This window comes from Elgaria multicarinata, chromosome 4, assembly GCF_023053635.1.
Source record: "Elgaria multicarinata webbii isolate HBS135686 ecotype San Diego chromosome 4, rElgMul1.1.pri, whole genome shotgun sequence".
NCBI classification, from domain to species: Eukaryota; Metazoa; Chordata; class Lepidosauria; order Squamata; family Anguidae; genus Elgaria; species Elgaria multicarinata.
Window position 1 is genome coordinate 128,447,845 of NC_086174.1, and position 25,645 is coordinate 128,473,489.

Here is a 25,645-nt window from a genome sequence, read left to right on the forward strand (position 1 = left end):
CAGTAAAAAGCCCTACAATTCCCAGCATTCTTCAGCCAGCATGGGGATTGCACAGGATTGCACTCTTAATAGAAGTTTGCTCCACCCCAGCTGAAATGGGATGCTAAGGGAGGCGAATGGACCAGGCAGAACAACCCAGCTATATCCCTCTTTACATTTAAACAAGTCATTTATTTTAAGCTGGTCTAAATTCCCTATGTGGAGCATACATGGCTAAGCAGATGGTAGCTTGGTTCTTATTCAAAAGCTATTGCAAGCCACAGCTGCTCACATTCCAACCTCCTCTGCCACAGATAAAACCCCTTTCGGGTCCTGGATGAAAATGCTACTCTGAACCAGTGTCAGTGCTAGACTTGGGGCTGTTCTCAAGCCTACGCTAGAAATCTTATGACAGATCTGTGACTCAGCACAGAAAAGTCACATCTGACAGTGTGTTTATGATGTGGCGCGTTGTCTGCGGTCAGCACAGGGCTCCACAAAATTTTTACACCAGTGTTGACAGTTCTGGGATGTTATCCTCCTTCAATCCAACAGATGGCTGACCTAACTTCCTAGTCTAGAGTGAGACATTATACTGAAGGCTTTTTCACCCAAGTGTATAGTGGCATTATGAAGATCTCATACTGGATTTTTTGTTTTTTACCCTGTGAATTGGCAACACCCCACAACACTGTGGTTGGCCATAGTAGGTAGCTATTATTTCTGTTTACCCTAACCTCTCCCCTCCCATTACCTGCGTCTCAGAGTCAAGGGTCAGACTCTCACTTTGTGCTGGGCTAGGAAACACTCAGAGATGGTGAAAATCTCTCTTGGCATTTTCCAAATGCTTCTAAAGTATGGTGAGAGACTTACACCATCCTTCTCTGGATTTCCAGAGAATTCAGGAGGAAGAATCATTCTGACACTTCACACTGGGCTTTTGTTTTCTTTCTTTCTTTCTTTCTTTCTTTCTTTCTTTCTTTCTTTCTTTTGCGTGGAGTGTGTGATTGGAAGCAAGGAAAGTGTGGTAGTGCCTTCCCATCTTTCCTAGCATGGACTGTGATGTTCAAACCTGGGACCCTCTGCATGTAAAATACCACCATACCTAATCCTGTAGCTCTTCTGCTCCTCATATGTATGATTGTTGGGGGGGGGGGCAGTCATGGGGGCAGGGAAGACAGATAAATGCTGTGTCTGATGTTTTGGCTGAGTGGTTAGGGAATTATTTTATGGTTTTTGCAGGGTGGGTTTGAGTTTCATGAGCTCTCTCTCACTTGCCCCTGCCGTTACTTTTTTTTTTGCCAAGCATGCAAAATCTGAGTGGGGCAGTTCTCCCCTTGTCCTTTGGTGAGCCTAGGACACCCACTTCCTGCTTCCCAACCCTGTGCCCTATGCAGTTAGTCACTGTCAGTGTGTTTCTGCGGGCAATACTAAAACCTCCATCTAATCATGCATAGTAGATCTGTTCAGATTGGGACCATGATGCTCAGGGGGGCAAGAAAGCTCCCCCCCATTTTCATCATTGCATCCCTCCGTTTGTGGGTATTGTTGCCGGCATAATCCCTGATTAATGGGCACTTGGCAAAGTTTCCTGGGATGATGTGGGCAAGTCTGTTATATTTCCACCATTTTTTAATTTTCTTGTTTTGTGTTTTTCCTCTCCCCTTCCAGGCTGAGAAGGCATAGAATATGATGACTATTCTTCCAGCTTTCTGGAATGTATCCTCCCATTTCACTCCCAAGCATAATCAGAGCATAGGATTACTCTGCCCCATATTTATGCAGCCCAATCCTATGCATGTTTACTCAGAAGTAAGTCCCTGGGAGTACAGTGAGTTGTTCCCAGATAAGTGTGCATAGGAGTAAAAGTGTTTAACTTTGGCTAGATTTTGCTATTATTATTATTAGTAGTAGTAGAAGTAGTAGTAGTAGTATTAAAATATTACCAAATATTTTTATTATTTTATTACAATTTGTTTAAGCCGTTCTCAAAAAAAAAGTGCCCCAAGGCGACTTAAATACAACCATCCCATACAATAATTAACACATTCACAGCGACCATAAACGATTTAATTTGACAGCCCATCTTCCTTGCCTTTTGTTAAATGTCATGAATTTGAAATATTTTGCATTGCTTCGCAAAAACATGTGATAGAGAGCTGCTCAAATAGTTTATAATTAATGAGCAATTTTTCGTTGATGACGAGCTGAGTTCTCCACTTGACAGGGAGCAGTGAATTGTCAGGCGCGCTGGCCGGCAGCAAAGGGAGAAAGGCTGGTGGAGAGCAGCTGCACAGCCACAGCCGCAGCAGCATCACCGCCTCGTCTTCCCAGGAGAGGGGTTGTTGAGCCAATCAGCGTGATGCTGGGGTGGGGCCAAAGAGGCGGAGCCAGCAGATTGAGATTGTGCCTTTGTTCTGCCTCCAGTTCAACCTGAGGCTCCCCAAGGCAGACCTCCCATGCGGCTCCAGGATCTCAGTTGCTGACTTCCCCACCCACCTGCACCTGGTAGTAAGATGTCTTGCCAGTGGCAGAGGTAGTCGGCAGTTAATGGGGCTGGGAAGGAATTTTACCTGCACACCAATTGGCATAGACTGTGCAGGGTCTTTGCCTTCCCTATTGCACGACGAATTCCATTGTAAATAAGTTGATCTGGACTATCGGTGTATTCTGTGTGGATGCTTCATTTTATAACGTTTGTCACAACTTACATAAGCATGACAGGCATTGGGCTGGATTCATTGGTGAAGGGGAGCAGGATTCCTGCTCCCCCACAGCAAGGATTCCTGCAAGGGATCTCAGGGACGTGGCACCAGACCAGCATGGGGGCTGTGAGCGGGGCCATGTCCAAGGAGGTGGAAAGGGGTTTACATTAGCGGTCCACACCGTGGTGTGCCACAGGGTAACAGAAAGGGGTTCACTGCAGGATCTACACCCTATGCTGCCACCAAGCCTATTCAAGTGAGTCAATAAAATTGTGGCCGATTTATTATCCAGCTATGCTTGTGTGTTTAATTTGTTCTCGTCCCTTCAGCCAACCAGACCCAATAAGCACTGCTCGCACAAACAAAAGACCCTGAACTTTTACACAGCCTTAGACTATGCTCAATTATCATACATACACATTTACAGGGTGATTTCCTTTTGGCACATGCTCAGTAATCACTCCATTCAGGACTGCATTTTCTTTCTGCATTGAACAGAACTCTGTGGTCTGTACTGTTTCTAATGGACAGTACAAGGTGCTGTGGTGCGGTGTGTGAGGCAACAGCCTGTGCTGTACATACTGTCTCTCTAGAACTCTGCTTCGTTCTTTCCTCTGTTTACGCAATTTTTGCTTGTTGTTTGAAAACTCTTTACTTATTCCCAAGAAGCCGTTCCTCCCTGATGTTTCTAAAAAAAATCCCTAAGAAGCAACAGTAAACATCAAGGCGTTGTTACGCATCAATTGCTGAATTAATTAATGGAGGCACTGGCTCTGGTTACTTCAAGAAAACAAGAGTGTAACTTAGATAACAGGCACTTCAGTTTACAAAAAGAAGAGGCAAGAAGCTCCAGTGTGCTGATCACAATGGCACCACTCCTTTCAAGAAGAGCTGTCACCCAATTAATCAATCGTACACATTTTTATTAAATTGATTGATTAAATTTGCATATGAATGAAAATAATAGTTTTGAAAAAAAGCCTACTTTCTTTGCTTTTATAGCATTATGTTTCGGCCTCGGTTCTTCATCAGTGTGTGTGTGGGAACCTTATTTGGATGGGTGGGGACAGATGACTCCCTCAACTACTCCTCCGTGGGCCAGATGGTTTCAGGGGGCGAGGAAAACGCATGCATAGCGCAGCCACCCTGACTGAAGGAGCTGTCCTCTAACCGGCGCCTCGGTTGAGACAGCTTCGCCTACCCGAATTGGGAAGGATGAGCTGTGGACAAAGCACTTAGTGCACTGCTCACGCGCCTAGATGCGACAGTCATCGGAGTTATCAGTGGGGATTCCTCCCTGCTAGCTTTCAAGGGCAGGGCTTCAGGTGGGGCTAGGAAGAGAGTCTCCTTGGGCCAGATGGGGAACCTCTGTGGGTTGATTAGCTTCACAGGCCAGACATTCTGCATCCTTAATACATATTTATTTGTTTATTTATTTGTTACATTTATATACCGCCCCATAGCCGAAGCTCTCTGGGCAGTTTACAAAAGTTAAAAACAGTAAACATTAAAAGTATACAAAATTTAAAAACATAAAAACAACAGTATCTATTTAAAAACAACAGTTCTGGGGGTCCGTTAAAAAACCAACGTAGCGTTGTTAAATGGTGTTAAATGCCTGGGAGAAGAGAAAAGTCTTGACCTGGCGCCTGAAAGATAACAGTGTTGGTGCCAGGCGAGCCTCATCGGGGAGATCGTTCCACAGTCGGTGGGGCACCACCGAAAAGGCCCTCTCCCTTGTTGCCATCCTCCGAGCTTCCCTCAGAGTAGGAACCTTAGACGTTGAGCGCAGTGTACGGGTAGGTTCATGTCAGGAGAGGCGTTCCATCCGGTATTGTGATCCCAAGCCATGTAGAGCTTTATAGGTTAAAACCAGCACTTTGAATTGGGCTTGGAAACGTATAGGCAGCCAATGCAAGCGGGCCAGAATTGGTGTTATATGTTCAAACCTCCTTGTTCCAGTTATCAATCTGGCCGCTGCATTTTGCACAAGCTGCAGCTTCTGAACCGTCTTCAAAGGTTGCCCCATGTAGAGGGCATTGCAGTAATCTAATTTGGAAGTTACCAGAGTATGGACAACTGAAACTAGGTTATCCCTGTCCAGATAGGGGCGTAGCTGGGCCACCAACCGGAGTTGGTAGAAAGCACTCTGTGCCACCGAGGCCACCTGAGCCTCAAGTGACAGAAATGGTTCTAGGAGAATCCCCAAGCTATGAACCTGCTCCTTCAGGGGGAGTGCAACCCCATCCAGAACCGGTTGAACACCCCCCCTCCCAATCCAGTCAGAAGAACCACCCACCAGCAGCATCTCAGTCTTGTCTGGGTTGAGTTTCAGTTTATTAGCCCTCATCCAGTCCATTGTCGCAGTGAGGCACCGGTTCAGCACATCCACAGCCTCACCTGATGAAGATGAAAAGGAGAAGTAGAGCTGCGTGTCATCAGTGTACTGATGACAACCCACTCCAAAACTCCGGATGACCGCACCCAACGGTTTCATGTACATGTTAACAGCATGGGGACAAGACTGATCCCTGTGGAACCCCATACTGGAGAGTCCAAGGGGCCGAGCAATGTTCCCCAAGAACCACCTTCTGGAGCCGACCCACCAAGTAGGAGTGGAACTGCTGGAATGCAGTGCCTCCCACTCCAAACTCAGCCAGACGTTCCAGAAGGATACCGGTTATTTGAAGGAAACGCCTCCTCCCATATGTGCCTGCCCAGACCTTAAGATCATCCACAGGGGTCCTTCTCCATGAGCCCCTGCCGAAGGAAGTGAGGCAGGTAGCTACTAGGAGGAGGGCTTTCTCTGCTGTGGCACCCCGGCTGTGGAACAAGAGCTCCCCAGAGAGGTTCACTTGGCACCTACATTGTTTTCCTTTTGTCGCCAGCTGAAGACCTTTTTATTTTCTCAGTATTTTAACACCTAATTTAACTTAAATTTAAACTCTGCTGTTTTAATCTCATATTTTAACCTATATCAATTTTTGCTGTGTGGTTTTATCCTGGTCGTGCTTTTTATATTGTATTTTGTATTTGTGTTGTTAAATTGTTGTTGTTTTATTATGCTCTTCATGGTTTTAATTTTTGTGAACTGCCCAGAGAGCTTCAGCTATTGGGCGGTATAGAAATGAAATAAATAAATAAATAAAAATACCATGGTCGATGGTATCGAAAGCTATTGAGAGGTCGAGGAGAATCAACAGAGTCACACTCCCTCTCCTGTCTTTCTCCCGACATAGCTCATCATACAGGGCGACCAAGGCTGTTTCTGTGCCAAAACCAGGCCTGAAACCCGACTGAAATGGATCCAGATAATCAGTCTCATCCAAGTGTGTCTGAAGCTGGCCCGCAACCACCCGCTCAAGGAGCTTGCCCAGGAATGGAACATTTGCCACCAGCCTGTAGTTACTAAGATTTTCTGGGTCCAAGGAAGTTTTCTTCAGGAGTGGTCTCACTACCGCCTCTTTCAGATGGCCTGGGACCTTGCAGAGAGGCATTAATCACTTCCTTGGCCCAGCCGGCTGTTCCATCCCTGCTAGCTTTTATTAGCCAAGAGGGGCAAGGATCCAGTACAGAGGTAGTTGCGCGAACCTGTCCAAGCACCTTGGACAGGGCATCACAGTGGTGATGTTATAGCAAAGTTTAATGAAGTAAGGTCTGTGGCATTCTGTAAGTGTTGCAGAAGAGATTGTTTCTCTCACACGCAGACGCAGAATGTACCAGCAAGTTTTATATCTTTCTGTTTTCACAGCTAGTGAGACTGTGTAGTATAGCGGTTGTAAGCATGAGGTTCAAGAATCAGGACCAAGCTAGACGTGGCAAGTCTTGTGGTGAGGTAAGCTCCCAATCATCTATAAAGTGAGGGCTGGGGCCCAATTTTTAGAGCAAACAGGGTGTCTTTGTGGAGGTGGGACAATTCTTCCTAAACCACCTCCCTTCATTCCCTATGACCTATCCCCCAGGCTCTTTTATCCAGCCAAGTATGATTTCCTGTAGCAGAGCTTGGCTGTGGAGAAAAGCATCTCTCCACAGCTGAGAGCAGACTTTAGGGAGGTAAGCCACAAACAGGGGAGAATTTATCAATCACTATTAATCGCACTTCTTGCTCTAAAACCTGACCCTATCTAGTGCTTTATTTGTGACTGAGGCAGACCAGGTTAACCAGATAGGGCTGCTGCTGTGATGTCTATTTTGCCCTCAGCTCAACCTCACTCTTGGTGGGTGGCCTCAGGTAAGTTGCTATGGCCTCAGGTAAGTCGCTTCCCATCCATCCTGACTCACACATTTATCCATGTATTGACAGTCATAGTTACAGAGTTGTTATAAATAATACTGAGCTAATCTATGTGAAATATGGAGTTTCTATATGGCTCTTCATTATTGCTCAAATGATTACTAAAGGATGGTTGTTTTTTTCATGCTTTTGATATTTGCCTTGAATGTTGGTCCCTTTTCTTTTTTTCTTTCTTTTTTCTTCTTTTTTTAGTGAGCAGAAATTTTAATAAATAAGTAGGCAACCTCAGGCAGACCTCAAAACCCACAACCAGTTTTCTTAGCCACTACAGGTCAACAAGTCTTTTCCACTAATAGGACAGTGTGTCCTTTGCCATTTTACAGAAACATATTTGCCTTGTGGGTTTGTTGGGTGTTTTGTGTTATAAAAGCCCAAGTGCAAATCTATCTGTTTTCGTGTGGAATGATTCCGGGTGGTGAATGAATCATTTGACCGGTTGGCTCCTATCTCTCCTGGCTTTCTGTAGTCATGGTTCAAGGTGCTGGTTTTGGCCTCCTCCAGAGCTCCAGCTGTTCATGACCAGCCTCTGTAGAAGGCTGCCTCTTCCCCTGTATCCTGCTGTGGTCTAACCTAGAATGGCAGGCATGTGCTAACTTTGCCCCACAAAGCCACCGAGAGAGAGATGAACGCCGTGGCCTGTCATGATTGCAGGAGGATCTTGCTCTGGAAATTCAACAGAGTCCCATCTTGTTCCTGAAATGGACTGCTATCTACGGAGGCAGGGAGGCACAAAACTTGCTTGTGCATTTTGTTTATGAGGGAAACTACCATTTATGCAGATCACACTTGGAAAGTAGTGTGATGGAACACCTTTGCATTTGGTGTGTTTGCTTGATACAGTGTTGTTTGGGAGGGAGGAACTGTGACACAGAGGCCTTTTAGGTCAAGAAGGAGGAAGGATAAGGAAGAAGAATTTTGTAACAGAGATTCTGATGTCTTCTCTGGCTTCCACAGAGAACAGACACAGCTTCTTATGCACAAACGCCAAATGTTTATTTTTGGATAAAAACACAGTGGAGCCCTAGGGTGGCCAGCAGTCGTAATTTACAGTTTGAAGGGTTGTCAAAGGACGGCTTTTGCTGAGGGAGAAGGAGGGGGAGAATGGCAAACCTGATCATCTGTCAGGCATTCTGTGGCTAGCAGGTTCTTGCTAGCTGCAATGCTAATAGGAAACACTGTATATGTACAAATGACACTCAAATTTAGCTAAAAGCAATGCTGACTGAGTTGCAGATCAGGCTTTCTTATAGTGTACATTTGTTGGTTCTGGCTTTAGTTACTTTGTGGTGAAGTAAAGGAATTGTTGCACATGTTCATTTTCCAGTCAGTCCTTGTAGGAGAAAGAACTTGGCTAATATGTAATGTGGGATAAACGTAAGCTCTGGTACTGGACCTCAAAATCTGCCCATGGGATCATGTGTAGACCAGTTATTCCCTGTCTTGCCATCATGTAATAGCTTTATTGGGGTGGCCGGGTGGCCTGTATGCTGCATTTTGTGATGAAGATGGCTTGATATGAGAGAGCTAGAGTGGTGTAGTGGTTAGAGTGCTGGTCTGGGACTTGGGAGATCTGGGTTCTAGTCCCCACTTGGCCACAAAGCTCACTTTGGGCCAGTTACTGACTCTCAGCCTAACCTTCCTCAAAGGGTTGTTGCGCAGATAAAATGAAGAGGAGGACAATGACCATGTAAGCAACCTTGGGTTCCTTGCAAAATGAAAAAATGGGATATAAATGTAATACTAAATATGTATTTGTTGTTACCAGTTATGTTTATGCAGTCTAGACCATTGCAAAAGCCATGAAGTTGCCCTGGCATAGCAATAATTTGGCCAGTTCTCATGATTGCCGCAGCCCACTATGGCTTATTTAAATTGTAGTGGGTTGTGGCACATGATGATGGCCATTTTGAAAATTCAAGCCATGGTGGATGTCGCTTTGGCTTATTGTGTCATCCAAACCTAGCAAGGGTGGGTTGTTGACCTAGTTAACAAATCACCCAAAACCCTAGAATAGTCCATGGGTTCTGGGTAGTTTATTAACCACACCATCAACGCCCCCTCACTGGGTTCGGATGATACAATAAGAAACAGCAATTGCTGGCCACAGTGACTTCCTGCCACCACTTGAATATTCAAGGTGCCTACTGGCATGGCCACAATCCACCTTGGCTTAAATAAGCCACGGTGGGCTGCAGCAATCATGTAAACTGGGTGATTGTTTCTCTTCCGAACCATTGTTTTACCTGCACAGTCCAGATTAGGATTATGTACTCTTTGGAATGCTGGGAGAAATTCAGGATAACCTCCAAAATATTGATTATATTACATATATGGATGGACAAACTGCCCTGTGCCCACCTCACCCTGCCAGACCCCTGCAACTTACCCACCCCTGTTCAGCATGAGCCGCCGGATGGTCTGCAGTTGAGTGGCATGTGGCAAACCCCCACCTCAGAAGCTGACATTTTGCATTAAAATGGTGGCTCAGCTATTTACATAAATCATCATTTGCATAAAATGGTTGCCATAAATAGCACCATTTATACATGGTGCTATTCCTGGCCACTGTTTTACCAAAAACAACAATTTATGTAAATAACTGAGTCGACATTTTTATGCAAAATGGCAGCTCGCGGACAAGCGGGAATCCCTGCATCAGCCTCTCAGCACAGTATGACAAGTAACTAAGGGCCAAACTAGACTTGGCACTAATGGAAGCTTCCCTTAAAATACAAATACCAGCTTCAGGGAGGTGAGTTTTGCCAGGAACTTGGCAGAGAGAGAAGGGAATTGCATCCCTCTTCCTCAGCCCATAACAGCAAACACATACACGCATTAGTTGCATCCACACAATTAACACTCCTCATTTGGTTTTAGGGGTAGTTTATTAGTCACTGGGCATAGGCTTCAGTACAGGAAACCAGACAGCTGTAGGAGTGTCTTTGTGATGTTCTGTCATCTAGGTCATAACGTCATAGTGAGATTGTGAGTGCCAATCCATATTCCAATGTAGAATCAACTGTGGAAATGTTTTCAATGTGTTGCAGTATTAGACATTTCACTGTCAGCAAGCAGAGGGTAGCTGGGCCCAGACAACATGCTAACATACCTAGTATGGGTTGCTGTTGGACTATGGGTTATTATGTTGTCTGAACGCAGCCGTTTTCTATAAGATGGGTAATGGGTTGCCTGAAAATAGTTAAGTACGTTATTACAAAGGGTTGCTAGTTAATCATGCAGCATGGCTTGTTAACAACCCTGAACAAGTTATGGGTTCTCAAGGTGGCTTGTTCAAGAAAAATAAATCACACTGCAGGTTAAAAAACCAACCTGCAGAAAACACACTGGAGTCAGACAATACGATTACCCGTACTGCAGAAAATGCACTCATTCAGACAACACATTAACCCATTATGTGGAAAATCCTTTGCATCCAGACAACACAATATGTTGTGTGAACCCAGCCAGTGTGTTTTGTGGAAATGTTCACCAACACAACTTGACCTTGCATTGGGATGTCTGTCCAAATGCATAGCCCATTGGCATTGTTTTCACCTGGACGTGCATGTGAATGCGCAGTCCTGTCAGCTCGGTTGAATTGGCAAGGAAGATATATCTTTCCTCCTCGCCAAGCAGCAAATCAGAGGAATAATGGCTGTTGGTACAAAAGAGTGAAAAAATAGGGCTTTTCGCTAACATTTTTGCACTTGAAAATTCCAAACTCTGAATATCATGAAAATTCAGCATTGCACTACTTCATATCATTTCATTTTTTCTTGCTTGAATATTGTTTGAGGGGAAAAGATGAGTTATTGTTCCACAGTTGCTTCATTACTTTTTCTACTCACATACCACCCAGCTCCAGCCCCATAAAACAATGTACTTGGCACATTTGAACAGTGTTAAATTGTACCACTCTGAAGACCTTTGCAGGAAGCAGGAAAATGGAGAAAAATGAAGTGCCTGATGATATTTGAGCTGATATTTAATTACATGATGCTCCCAAACATTCTAGGCCTTTATTAAAAATTCCCTACATTCTGATTCTATATTTATTTGGAAGTAATTCCTATTGGCTTCCAGTAAATGAATTAGGAACTTAACGTAGTTATCTAGGTACAGGATAATTAGAGTACCCACAACTGTGGAAACAACAGAAAAGACATGTTAGTACAAGGTGCCGTTATTCATGACTGCATATGTATGATTCAGAGTTTGCTTACACTGAAAACAAAAGTTGTTTAAACTTTCTCCTTTTCCTACAGCCACCTGATCTTTATTAGGGCTGTGATTTAGCTAAATCCACCCATCTCTACTGAATTCTGCTACTTGTAGAATGTATTCATCGTTACTTATTCTGCACAGTTTATTCTGCTTCTCTACTATTTATGGGAAGGAGACAAGAGCATCCCCTTAAAAGCCCTACAGTCCTACCCTCTGACCACTGGTTATATTATTCAAGCCCACATACTGACAGCAGTACTTCAACAGCCATAATAGAAAGAAATTTGAAGAGAAGGAGGAAGACAGAAAAGAGGACTCTGCTACCTGAAAATTCTACGTCCAGTAGCCCCTGCACTTTTTCAGTACTTGTGCCCAAGTGTGAAATATAAATAGCCTCTGGCTGTGGTTTGGTATATTTTCTTCTGAGTTCTCCTTGTGTGTTAAAACTTTACACTTTTGCTGTTCTTGGTATGTGTCTGAGACATGCAGTTGATAATGTCTGACCCTTTTGAGGTCCTAGATATTTATTGTACTGAAACATTTATGTCCTGTTTCTCAGTCAAAGATTTCTGAGGTGACTAATAGTGTACGTGTGTGTGTGTGTGTGTGTGTCTGTACATATATAATGACACAGTAAAACCCACAGTCAAATTTAAAACAAATACATTCTGAGGTGCTGGATACTTATTTATTGTACTAAAACGTTTATATCCTGCTTCTCAATCAAAAATTCCTGAGGTGGCTGTGTGTGTGTGTGCACGTGTGTGTGTGTGTGTGTGTGTGTGTGTGTGTGTGTGTAGGTAATGACCCAGTAAAACCCACAGTCAAATTTAAAACAAATAAATGTAGACAAATTAAACAGTTCATCAGCAACCACTGATGTTGATATCATGCTTCAGTGTTAGGAGTAAAATTAAAAGAAACCTTCAGCTACTGTTCCAGCCTTAAGATTATATAAATGTACTCACCGTAATAAAATAGCTCTGTCCCCATATCTGTTCTGGCATCACACTATTACAGGTTCTAATAATGTCACCCAAAACATCAGGGGGTCATTCACCTGGGGGAGATCTACACTACTGCTTTAAAGCGCTTTATAACAGTTTTGACAACTGTTGGGGCCCAGGACACACTGCATATACAGGTTTCAAAACATTTTCAAAGTGCTTTAAAGCACTTTAAAAGCAATAGTGCTCCTTGCTCATCTTCCAATGTGGTGTATGTCACCTTCTGTCAGCATCCTACATGGGACAAACTGTTCAGTCTCTACGGAAAAGAATAAATGGAACACAAATCCGACATCAGAAATGGCAATATTCAGAAACTAGTAGAAAAACACTTCAGCCTTTCAGGACACTTCTAAACAAGATGGTAAAATTATACCTTTATTTAGACTACCTGATGTCCACAAAGTAGAGCACAAACGTTTGAGTTATGCAGAATTCCTCTTTAAAGCTGGGTGTTAAAAAAGAAAAGAAAGAAAATGGAGGAGAGATATTCAAATAGCATGGTGTTAAGCCCTTTCTGTAGTTTATTTCAGTCTTAAGATGCTATCTGAGGGAGCCCTTACAGACTAATTAGTTAAGTTGAACTTTGCCTTGTGTGAAAGAGCTCAGGTTACAGAGAGGCAGGAATTAGAGAATCCAATGGAGTATCTCCTTTTGGAAATACAAAAACCAGGAGACCGGAGATGAATTACTTTCAGAGCCATTACTGTTGGTTTCATATAAATAGCTACCTTTATATGAAGTCATGTAGCCCTGACCAGAAGCAGCCTAGACTGTGTTCTCTTTTTTCTCCCCCTTCCTTTTTTTTTTTTAGGTAGTTTTCCTTCTGCCTATCTTTTAAACTTGAGAAGTCAGGGACTGAACCCCGGGGGCCTTCTTCAAGGCAGGTCCTCCAGTGCTGATACAAGTTTTTCTACTCTGTTATAATTGTGGGGTTGGAAAAGCTAAGGGTACCACACAACAAGAGCTCCTGGCCCCACCGCCTAACAGGTTTAGACAGTTCACCCGGGATTCAAGTTTCTTCTTTTCACCCTTGCAACTTGCTTGTTCACCTGCCTCTCGCTCTGGCCCAGGCAATGGTGGTGGTGAGAACGATGCCACTGCCTGCTTCCTCACTGGCTCTTTGCCTGTCAAGCAAAGAACTAGTAGCAATGATGAGGAGCAATAACAGCTGTTAGGGTGACCCTATGAAAAGGAGGACAAGGCTCCTGTATCTTTAACAGGTCTATACAGAAGGGAATTCCAGCAAGTGTCATTTGATTGCATGCAGCACCTGCTGAAATCCCCTCTTCATCACAACAGTTAAAGCTGAAGGAGCCCTGCCCTCTTTTGTATCTGGTCCCGCTGGTCAAGGCTCTTGCAGCTTTAGAGGTTGTGTTGAAGAGGGGAATTTCACCAGGTGCTGCATGCATACAAATGACACCTGCTGAAATTCCCTTTTCTATACAAATGTTAAAGATACAGGAGCCCTGTCCTCCTTTTCATATGGTCACCCCACCAATGGTGGTGGGAAGGTAGATTCACAAAAGGAGGAAGCCCATTGAGGGTGACTTGCCCATGGACCTGCAAAAAGCTAAAGCCATCACTATCGGGTACAATAAATGTGTGGATTAGGCGGGTGTTCAGGATCACACCCACTGGCCCCAATGTTTCATTAGAACTTCTGAACAGAGTTTACACACATAAAAAGTGTGTGTGCGTAAGCCCTAGCTGCACAACATCCTCTTTTTCCCCCTTGATACTCCTAATATGTTTTAACATGAAGACAAACTCTTATTTCCTTGGCAAAGGCCCACAACATTTGTAAAATAATCTGTCTATTTAATAATACATTCTATTGAAAAGGAATAGGAAGGTTCGTTTAGGCATGATTCATCATGGTCTGTTGCAGTAATTATAAGGGTTTTTTTTTCCTTGCTTCTCGGTCAAAATGACCTTGGTGTGTGTGTGTGTGTGTGTGTGTGTGTGTGTGGTTTTTAAATATCAGTGCTAGTATGCTCCGCTGTGAGTTTAATTTTTAAAAAAAAATATATTCAGCAACAGAGACTTCCTAATTTGTAGGTTTTCAGGAAGTATGTAATGCCCTGTGTTATTTTCTTCCATGCGTCTCTTTCCCAAGCTTGGCAGTGCTGCCAGAGCATAAACATGAGTACAACTAAGCTTTTTTAAATAGATGACTTGTGCAATTACAGTGCAATCCAAAGTAGAATTGTGGGGAGAACTGATCTACTTCCATAGGAACAGAGAAAGTGGTCTCACGCTGAGTATCGCCAACACTGACTAGCAGTGACTCTACGGAGTTTCAGGTTCCTCCAAAGGTGTGTGTGCAGGCTGGGTGGGATGGGGTGGGGTGGGGTTAGAGTGTGTGTGGGGGGGTCTTCTTTCCTGGCGGTGCAGGCTTTAAATTCCCACCTTCTGTTGGTTTTAGTGTGAGGGAAATTTCTATGCCAGCTCCAGACTAGTGAAGTGAGGGGCCCGATCCTGCACCCCTCAGAAGAATGTCAGGGCTTTATATCTGGCAGATTAAAGGCTGCCTCCAGCCCACCCCACAACACCTTATTTTGGAGCCTTCCATTGACTACTGCTGGCGGAAAGCCTGCTGAAGTGGCCTCACACCCACGGAGCTCTCCATGGGCATAGCAAGGGACTCTGTGATGGCAGAGCATGCTGCCGCCACCACCACCACCACCAGGGGCATGGTGGTGAGAAGGATGCCACTGCCTGCTTCCTCGCTGGCTCTTTGCCTGTCAAGCAAACAAGTAGCAATGAAGAGGAGCAATAACAATAGAACAACAACAAAAAATAGGATAGATGAAGACTAATAATGAGTTGTATCACTTAGTCATACTTCGAAGACCCATTGATACCAATGGGACATACATTACTGATTGTCCTATTGATTTCAATGGGCCTACTCTAAGTAAGTCTAATTCTAGATTGAACTCCAGATTCACAGGATCGCGGGGGTGATAGAAGCCATCTTGGCTTCTCCCTCTTGCACCCATGTGCTTCCACTGGCTGGGTTCAGACAACACGATAACCAACAATGGTTTAAGTAGTCAGCCATGAGTTGAGTGGTCAACAGTTGGTTATTGTGTTGTCTGTCGGGCAAAACACACACCCCATAGTTGACTATTTCCCCCAAATAACCTACTGAGATAACCAAGACCCTGCAGAATTGACTATCTGCGCCACTATTGGTTGGTGTGTATTCTGTCAGGTTCAGTGGACTATTTTGCAGGGTTGAGTGGACTATTTTGGCTGGCTACAGAGTTACTGAGAAAGGTTGGCCAAAACCGTGCCGGCCACTGTTACAGCCAGCACAACTCACCAGAGGCTACTGGGATAGCACCGGGAGGACTGAGGGAGGGAGGGAGGGAGGGAAAAGGGGTGGGGGCTGTGTCAGTCAAATACCGGGTTGACTATTAGTCCACTTGGCGCCAGCCCCAACCACTCCACAGTTGGGTAGGAACATGTTGTGTGGGGAGGACCTGCAAAATAACCAATTGTACATTTTATCAGGGTTTTTTAAAAGCTCGTTCTGCCTACATAATGTAAGAGACTTGGCTTCTGAGTTAGGCAGCATTTTATATTTTGATTTTATTTTGGAACCAGTTCTCACGAGAAGCATTGTGACTTCTCCCCCCATTTCCCACCCCTGCGCATGCTGCACGTGTGCCCGTTGTTTACAGAATCACCTGTGCTGCTGTGCAGGTTGGTGTGTCATGTGAACCCAGCACACAGCACAGCAGGGCTAGCTTTGTACTTACCCACCCTATGACCCCTACTGCACATCATAAGTTGCAGGGTGTGTACGAAGCCAACCCCACCATGCCACACAACAGGTTCGGATGACATGCCAACCTGTGCTGAAGCACAGGCTTTTACGTAAACAACGGGCACACACACAGCATGTTTCTTCAAAATGACAAAATAGATATAGTATTGCACTATTAAAATACCTGCAATTACCAGCAAAGGGTGTAGCAACCCCCCTCCCATTGCTACACCTAGTTGCTAGGAACATGCTCAGTGAGTAACATTTCTATGTTGACTACAGGAGGAAATGGAGGCCTAATCTCCTTGCAATATGGGTAGCTCTTTGGTTATGGGGATCTAGGAAGTGCTTTTATGGAGGGGAAAACTCAAGGCAGTCAGGACATCATGAACGTTGCCTTCATTTTAGTTGCATGTTTAAATCTACATTTACACCTAATGGGTAAATAATAAATTAGAAGTTATCTTAGAGCTCCATTGGATGAGCGTTTTATTACACTCTTGTTGTAATAAACAACACTCACGAATTTTCGCAGGTCTCTCTCACATCGTTGTCGTCTGCCTCCCGCGCACCTCCCACCCCTTCTTGCCTTCTTCGCACCACAAAAAAACGCCCCGGTAAGTCCAACTTAAAATAAAGACGCAGGCTAGTTGTCCTATAACTCCCCTGATCCCTCATTGTTGACTGTGTTGGCTAACACTGATGGGAGTTGTAGGCTAAAAGATCTGGTGCTCCACAAGTTGCCCACCCCGATAGAGAGCAAGCTTATGGTTCTAGGGAAGGTGCCCCAGGGGCCATAGGACTGTGCAGCTGTTCCTCTCTGAGGGCATAAATAGGGTTCAAACCTGACAGAGGAAAATCCAAGCATGGACCTTCTCTTCCATCTACCATGGAAACCCCTATGGTGGCTTCCTCCCTGAGGTGAGAACTTTGACCTCAAGGAGAAAGGAAAACAGATGTGTTGGCCTGTACCAGTTGGCAGGGAGGGGAGTGGCATCCCAACCTCTGACCACACCCCCAAAACAGCGGACCATTTAGACCAGACCTTGAGCTGGTCTAAATGAATTTCCTCCCACTGCAATGAGAGGGAATTTTGGACATAAAGAAAAAAAAAACCCTCCCTGTGGGGGTGGGTGGGAGAGAAAATGACGAAAGTGGTTCCATTGTTATTTTTGTCCTGTGGGCAAGAGCCTGCCAGGGCTTCAGAAATGTCAAAGGCTCACGTTTGGAAACGGCAGTGTTGCTGACTTTTAAAACATCCACCAGCCATCTTTTTTGCCTAATTATCTTTGGGTGGGCTCAATCCCCACAGCTAATCTGTCTCTTGCACAGAGGCTTTAGTCCCTCTGCCGTTCCTTTTAGCTTCAAGGGCTATTAAGTTTTTTTGTTTTTTTAATATTGAAAAATAGCAAAAGAAATGCCACTAGGAGGCTTAATGCCACACAATTTTTTTAAAAAACGCTTCATTCAGTGATACGTTATATACCTTTGACTAGAACCCAGGCTAGGACTTCAATTACTCAGAGTCAAAGGAGGCCATGGGCAGAAACCAGGCCTGGCAGCACCTGAAGCAAATCAAAGTGCCAAAGTGATGCCAGAGAACCTTCCAGCACCTCTTCCCTTATTGTCCTTCACCCCAGTTCCCAGCCCTTCAGCCCTTTCCCCCTTTCCGCTCCCTTCCAATACTCTTTTCATTCAGGCAAGCCTTCTCCTGGCCCAGAAATTCAATCCTACACTGACCGTGTGTGTGTGTGTGTGTGTGTGTGTGTGTAGATGCAGCTGCATTGATATCCGATTCCCTCAAAACCTCGCAGCATCACTTCTGCGAGGCAGAAACGATAACGTTTGAGAGCAGGAGGGAGTGCAAGCTATCTGGCCAGAAAAACCACAGCACTGGCGGCCTTTGGGCTTGTCAAGTCCGCCCCCTGCCCTGCATTCCTATGCTTACCCAATCTGCCCAGAGTTACACCCACTTGCATAACCCAAACTGAGGCCGCCACTGACATACGAAAAAACAACATGGTGACCTTGGAGCAAAGGGAAAAGTCGTGGTAAATTGACACTTTCAAAAAGCTTAGTTTCGGGGGGGGGGGGGGAAAGCCCACCGTGGCTGTGAGTTGGCGGCTGCATCATATGAATAACGAAGCACCACTGAGCAGCAACAATGGGGTAAATAGGGAGTGTTGTGTGGGAAAGTCGATAGCATTCCTCAACCTCTAAAATTCCACCCTCCCCTCAACATTCAAAGGCACTACTTCCTGTACACTCTTGTTCTCTCTCTCCTGTCCCTCATACCAAATGGTGGTCAAGCATTGGGCACATAGAAAGGGCTGCCTTATACTCAGTCAGACCCTTGGTCCTTTACTATTGGTGACACTGGCTGGCAATGGCTCCCAAAGTTTTCTTTCAGGCAGGAGTTTTTCCTACCTGGAGATGTGGTGGATTGAATTTGGCACCTTCTGCATGCAAAGCAGGTGCTCTGCCACTCAGCTACGGCCCTTCCCCCCCAGCTTACCTTTGGTTCATATATTTAGCTCATATATTTTGTTTGCCTGTGAACTAGAGCCCGTGTGGTGTAGTGGACTGGGACCCAGGAGACTAGGGTTCCAGTCTCCACTAGGCCATGAAGCTCACTGGGTGACTTCAGGCCAGTTACTGAATCTCAGCCTAACCTACCTCACAGGGTTGTTGTGAGGATAAAATAGAGAGGAGCAGGACCAAGAGAGCCACCTTGGGTTCCTTGCAAGAGGAGAAAAAGGAGGGATATAAATGTAACAAATACTCATGCATAATAATAATAATAACAACAACAACTGTTCCTTCCTTCCAAGTTATAAGACAGCCCTTTAAAACACAGACATACACACCTAGGAATATAGATAGTTAGATAGATGCAAAGTGTATCCCTATTCCTTTAAAAAGTCCATGGACAGAGGTGGCAGGGGGAGCTTTTGACGTTAATAGTGCCTTAGACTGACAGACTGTTAAGTACTTGACTAGGAGCAACATGACCTAGCACAACACTTCAGTGTTAATAAGATATAAAGGAAAAATCCAGCCATTTATCATCTAGCCCATCGGGCACACAAATTATAGAACAGCTTGCTGGGTTATGGTGTAGCCCTTATTTTGTTTCCGTCGTGTCCACAGAACATAACAGAGATAGCTTTGAATCCTTCCTCTGTTCCGCTGTCACAGAAGAATGTTTGTGTCATGATGACCTGACCAAGTGTTCAGTTGCACACACTGCGCTGTTTCCAGAGGGTTACTCAGTCAGGCTGACAGCCTCTCTCTTCTGAATCAAAGGCAGGCAAACTCGAGCGGAGCTAATGTTGGCAGCGGCTATTAACCACCTTTGCAAGTGCTCTGGCTAGGCTCAGTTCCTGGTGATTCAAAGTATGGGACTGACTTACAGGGTGTAAACTGGGAGCCTGCATCCCTCATCTTTGTAAGGTATAGTATATTTTGTGACATAGAAACATTTGTTGATTCTTTTTCCTCTATGCCCCTGAGATTTTTTTCAGATGAGAACCTTGCAGAGAACACTGTTACCTAGCCCAGGTGTGGGCTGACCTCAATCTGGCATGATCTGCCTTTTTTCTTTACTAGAATTCCCGTGGTCCACCAGTGTGTCTTAAATGTACAAAACAAGCGTACATACTTGTGATTTCTTAACAGTTAAGCATAGCTAGTCTGTGTTAATGGGTCTTGAGTGTGTCCTTGAGAATCTAAATACTTGGCAGGATCAGACCAAGGTCTACCCAGTCTAGCATTCTTTGCAAGAATCCCAGCTACCAGCAGATGCTAGGTGGTCTACTGAAAGTCATTCAGTTGTCCAGCAGTAGATTGCAGGCCACTTCTGCCCACCCGTGACCTAAGGTTGTTAATACCATCACATTTATCTCGCATTTGTGCCTTGTTATCATAGCGCAAGAAACAGCATACTTATTGGTGCACTGAATTATTATTTCAAAGATGTGTTTTTCCAACAGTTCCCTTCTCATCATTGCGTGCAGAAATATTTGTTACTTTCCTATATTGCGTTATGTCGTTTGAAAGAAAAGGAAATCCTTTAAAAGGACAGCATGCATAATGGGAGCTTCATTTCACAGTGCATGATCAGAAACGAATGTCTTGACTGAAATGGGATGATTATGTTTTTAAATCTCCCTTTTCTTTCACCCAACAGTTTCTCGTGATTAAATTTGTATAAAATCAGACAAGAGGTGACTTGTGGGAGGGGACATTTTTGGGAGCCCCCAATTATTCTTTGTACAATTGTCAAATAGGAATTGTCTCTCTGAAAGAAGTTAATGTTTGAAAATCTTTTTGGTGGCTTTTAAAACTTTGTTTTGGGGAATAATTTGCACGGTATGCTTCCTGGTTCTGATGACTTGAGGATATGCCTATATGACAATTAAAGTGGTTTAGCTGCCATTACTCTTCCCCTCATGTTTTTTTTCTTCAAATGGGAGTTCTGTCAGGGTTAGTGGGACTTCTTAATCCAACATTCTCAATACTCTCAGAAAAACTACTATTCTCAGGATTATTTGGGTGTGAGATGTATGGAGAAGTGTGCTGGGCGGATAAATCAAACAGGTATGTTTACAGTATCGGTGTGTGTGTGTGTGTGTAAGTAAGAGATTGCCAGAGCAGATAATACCCCAAGGTCGCATTTAGGTCTCTACTGCTTGATGGTAAAAACATACGCAACAATAAAGGCAATGATAGAAATCGTAGTACTAATTTGTAAAAATTAAGCTAATGTCAGCATTGTACTCATCTTGAATTCTTTGTGCGTGTGTGTGTGATGTGCTTAATCAAAAATAAGACAGAAATGAAGACAGAAAGGTATACAAATCAGAGCAATGTAAAGTGGGCGTAAGTCTCAATTGTGTCCAAGAGTGCATCCTAAGGAAGTTGTATTTGGTTTTAATAGTTGTGGATTATGCTTTAAAATTTTCATAAAGTTTTGCCTGTTGTGATAGTAATTTTCAGAATTTCTCTCTCCCTTCCCCCAATATTTTTATTAAGAGTCTAGTTTACATAGCTACAGATAAAACAGTGAAAACCACTACTATATACCTTTAGAGTTTAGTTACTAAAAAAAAAGATAATTAGATGGAAGGACCCACTAGTTAATATTTCTGTATTCAAAGCAGTGTCATAGCAGGGTGGGGAAAAAGCTCATGCATTACCAATAGGTTTTGCTATGTTATAGTAGAAGATGACAGTGCAAGCCTATACATCTCTACTCAGAAGTAAGCCCATTGAGTTCAATGGGATTTACACACAGGAAAATGAATATAGAAGTGTAGCCTGATTTCCCCACAGCCTATTGAATCTGTTTATCCCATCGTGGATTGCAGGTCTGTGGGGCTGGCTCTGCAATGTTTGAAGAATTATCATTGCTATAATGTGCTGCTGTGTACAAAGTGCTTTACAGACGTTGTCCTCAGAACAGCTTTATGGGGAAAGTTAAATCAGTATTCCCATATTTAAAGGAGGAATTTAAAGAATCTAGGGTGAGACGGAGTCCAGTTGATTCAAAGCCGAGGTGAGATTTGAAAGCATGCTATATCTAAATAAACAACCCTGACGGCTCTATGTTAAAATTGCTACACCCCCCTTCATCTCAATAAAGCACAGTCGTTCAGCACATGGGAACCTGAGACACTGCTTTCTGATACATCTCACCCTTGCGTTTGTGGTGGCTGGCAAAATAATAGGCTTCTGGGATTAGCAGCTCTCTGGAGTTAGAGATCTATTTTCTAACTTGCTCAGAACTACCATTTCAAGAGTACGAACAACAGGATCCATATGTGTACTTACTCAGATGTGCTGTGATCAGTGGGGTTTGCTCCCCAGTGAGGGTGTTTAGAATTTCCGCTTAAGGGTGTGAAAAGCTTAAAAATAAATCTGAACAGTTGATGGGGCCCAGCCCAGCCAAAGTGAAACAGGTTTAGGTCCAGTTGGGCTCAATGGGTGAATTACCATGTACTTAACTCTCCCAAATTGAAATCAATGGGATGTGAATGTGCTTAACTTTGAGGAGAATCATGTGCCCAATTTACTTATTTATTTTAGTATGAGTGTAACGTGTGTTGTTAATAAGAATTCATTGTATTTCATAGGAGTGTTATTCCTAATTGTCTGCATATGCTGACTGTAAGTGCCTCACTGTGGGCATGTGTGATGCTAAGAAGTTCTTGCAGTCTTGTTTCACTTTCATGTTAATCTTGTTAGTCTGGAACAGAAAATTCAACAAATGTGAGGAGAAGAAAACTAGCATTTAAACTGAACGCAGATGCTCTAGCTAATGTAGGACATTTGCCTTCACCTTCTAGATGCAGGGAATGCAAAAACCAGCTTAAGCTGCGCTTTGGAAAATAGTCCCAGATTTGAACTCTGGGGAATTGCAGCCCTTAGGCTGGAACACGCAGGAGATGATTGAGCAAGCCAGGTTTCATTCAGCTGAAGTCGATGACTTCAGTGATTCCCTCTTGGTTTTATTTGCCCCCGCTTAGCTTCTCCCTGCTGCTTAACAAGCACCATTTGTTTAAACCTTGTGACTCTTTGATGGCGTGTGTTTTAAAAATCAAAAGCTCTACACATCCTTCCCAAAATATTCAGAAAAAGTGAACAGAGGGGCAGCGGGTTGCGAGGAGAGGACAGAAATAGCTCTCAGATCTGGGCTAGGTAGAGCACATTGGCTGAAAAACAGCAAGCCAGAGACACTTACATAGTAATTTTCTTTCCAAAGTTAACACCTGCAGTGTTTATGAGATCCTGTAAGGAAACTCGAGAAATTTGCATGAGAATACAGTGTTTCCTGGAGGGGAGGAATGACAAGACACTTACAGGATGCAACTCGACTGCCTAATGTATTTATTGCCAGATCATATATTATGCTTTAGCCCGCAGTGTTGTTTCAGTACCAGACCTACAGCCTATTGATTTGGGAGCTGTTCTCCAGGACTCAGGGGATGAAATAAAGAGCAAACGCAATGGGCTGTCTGTCTGGGAACTGACAGTCCTCACTTCAAGACAAAAAGGGATGGGTCACTCCAGATAAGGAACGCTTCCCATATGAAAATGTCCTGCTAGAAGTCATTTGGAAATCTAGATGATGATGATGATGATGATGATGATGATGATGATATTTCATAAGGCCCAAATATTTCTTGAGTTGGTGAAATTCTGTATTTCAGCATCATGTAGACTTCTACAGTGTCCAATTTTGTGGCTGGATTTTGTTTGTTAAAAGTGCACTGGTTTTCTTTCATCTGCTTGATCCAGTGGCTCCCCTCCCTACATACACACACACACACACACACACACAGCAGCTAGAGCTAACTAGAGTCATTCTCAAGACATATGTTGCTTGAAGATTTTCTTTGTAATGGAGGGCATGATCATTCTGAGGCATTCTAGTATCTAGCGAATTCCTGCCAGCCTCTTGCACTAATTCGGGGATGAAGACTGTGTGGCATTCCAGATGTTGTTGGTCTGCATCTCCTCTCATCATGCCTTATCTTTGGCTATGATGATGAGGGCTGATGGGTGTTGTAGTCCAACAATATCAGGATGGCCACAAGTCGCCCACCCCCTACTCTAATTGCATTCATTTCATGTGTATTTCTAATTTCTTCTGAGGAAAACTAGCAAGTAAAAACCCATCTGGTAGCTGTAGATTCTTTTGTCCAAGCATGTTTATGCTTAGAGTGGCTAAGAGTATAAGTTGAGCAGTTCCTTCCCATTGTAAATCTGATATCCTAGACAAGCCGCCTTCAGCCTCAGCTCTTCTCTCCATTTGCAGGATGGGGACAATAATGCTGGCCTTCCCTACAAGGTTGTTGTAAAGACTGCTATGTTAATGTATGTAAGGTGTTTTGAATACTTGAAATGTGTTGTATAAATGCTATGTGTGATTATGTATTAGCATTAAAAAGACCGTTTGGCATCTTAACTACAAACACGTGTGTGTGTGTGTGTGTGTGTGTGTGTGTGTGTGTGTGTGTGTGCATGTATGGCAGAGGGGAATGGTTAAGCAAGGCAGCCATGTAGGCAACCTCTTAGTTTAATGTACAGCAAGAGTAAACATGGTTCATAGTTACACACTGATAAGAGAAGCACCGTTTAGTTTAAAGTTGCAAGGTCCTAATTGTAGAGAATAATTTGTACTATATCATTATAGCAACAATACATAGTCAACTGGTTAAATGGCAATATTACTCTAACAAGCCAAACGATTAGAAATTTGATTCTTACTATAGGGCATCTTTGCTTTGCTCTAATAATATGGAGGAAGGCTTAAAAACATTGAGATTTTATGATGCACTTTTATTTGCAAGTCTGCAGTGCAAAATGTTCAGTGAGGCGAATGAAATGAGCTGAGGTAAGGCTCTAATTCTCTCTCGGACAGAGATAGTCTGGCCACAGTTATTCATCCTCTGGTACTATCCTGTCGGAATTATTGCTTCGCATTATATGTAGGGCTGGCCTTCAACAACTGTTCAGAAGCTTCAGATAATGCAGAGTCCAGCGGTCATAGTTTTGACTGGCACAGGTCACACGAACTGTGTTTCTCTAGGCTTAAAATAACTTCACTGGCTGCTTGCTTGCGTCTGGGCCCAATTTAAAATGTTGGTGCTCCCCCCACTGCCCTGGAAGTACTTGAGGAAATGCTTCCTCCCATCCCAAACTTCCCTAAGGCCATCAGCTGATGCCCTTCTCCATCTCGATCAGACATGAGGCTGATTAGATCAAGCTTTTTCAGTGGTGCCCCCACCCCATGGAGTGTTCTCCATAGGAAGAAATGCCTGGCACCACCTTGAGATCATTCATGAAAGGGAAGAGGGCATAGCTCAGTGTGATAGAGCACATGCTTTGCATGCCGAAGGGCCTGGGTTTAATTCCTGGCTTCTCCAGGTAGGGTGAGGAAAGAATCCCACCTGAAACCCTGGAGAGCTGCTGCCGGTCAGTGTCAGCAATACTGGACTAGATGGGCCAGTGGTCTGACTCAGTATAATGTAGCTTTCTATGTTCTAAAGGCAGTACATAAACATTTTAAATAATAATAAATTTACAAATGTTTAGACACAATTGCAGGATCCTTGCTCCATATGAGTCAAAGGAAGGCGCAAGGAAGAAGAGTTTCTTTATAATACAGGAATAGGCAAACTCTTCCATACATCCAACCAAAGCATATATGGGAGTTGTGTGAACTTGCCCCGTCCTCTGTGGCTGATGCTCCCAGTAGCGAACCCTACCCACCCCCACCCCCCAGTGGCCACCCTCCTTGCTGTATGAATGATCTGTACTTATTAAACCTGGGACTTTTAGCATGTAAAGCATGGGTTCTACTACTGAGTTGCAGCCCTTCCCTAAATGTGGGAAAGCCAAAGGCAATTGTAAAAACAGTCATCATAGATGGGGGTTATATTTACTGGGATTCTCATTCCGCATGCCACGGGGTATGTGGCTCCCAAAAGGAAATGGAAACGCATTGCTGGCGTTTGGAGATAAAAGAAACATGAGTATGGAGAAATTTCAGTTGTTTTCCAGAATATTGAGCCAACAATATTGGTGGAATGCACAGAGCAGCTGCTGAATCTGCTGATATTTTTTTTTAAAAAAAGTGATTAAACTTCAGGTG

General features: G+C 43.9%; 1 protein-coding gene across 1 annotated transcript in view; it reads left to right on the forward strand.

Annotated features, from left to right (window-relative positions):
* Positions 1–19,616: 19,616 nt before the first annotated feature.
* GREB1 (growth regulating estrogen receptor binding 1) overlaps positions 19,617–25,645 on the forward strand; it is an 83,020-nt gene continuing 76,991 nt past the window's right edge. The window contains exon 1 of the mRNA XM_063125837.1: positions 19,617–19,627. The gene's annotated coding sequence lies outside the window, so the exon portion shown is untranslated. The remainder of the gene's footprint in view (positions 19,628–25,645) is intronic.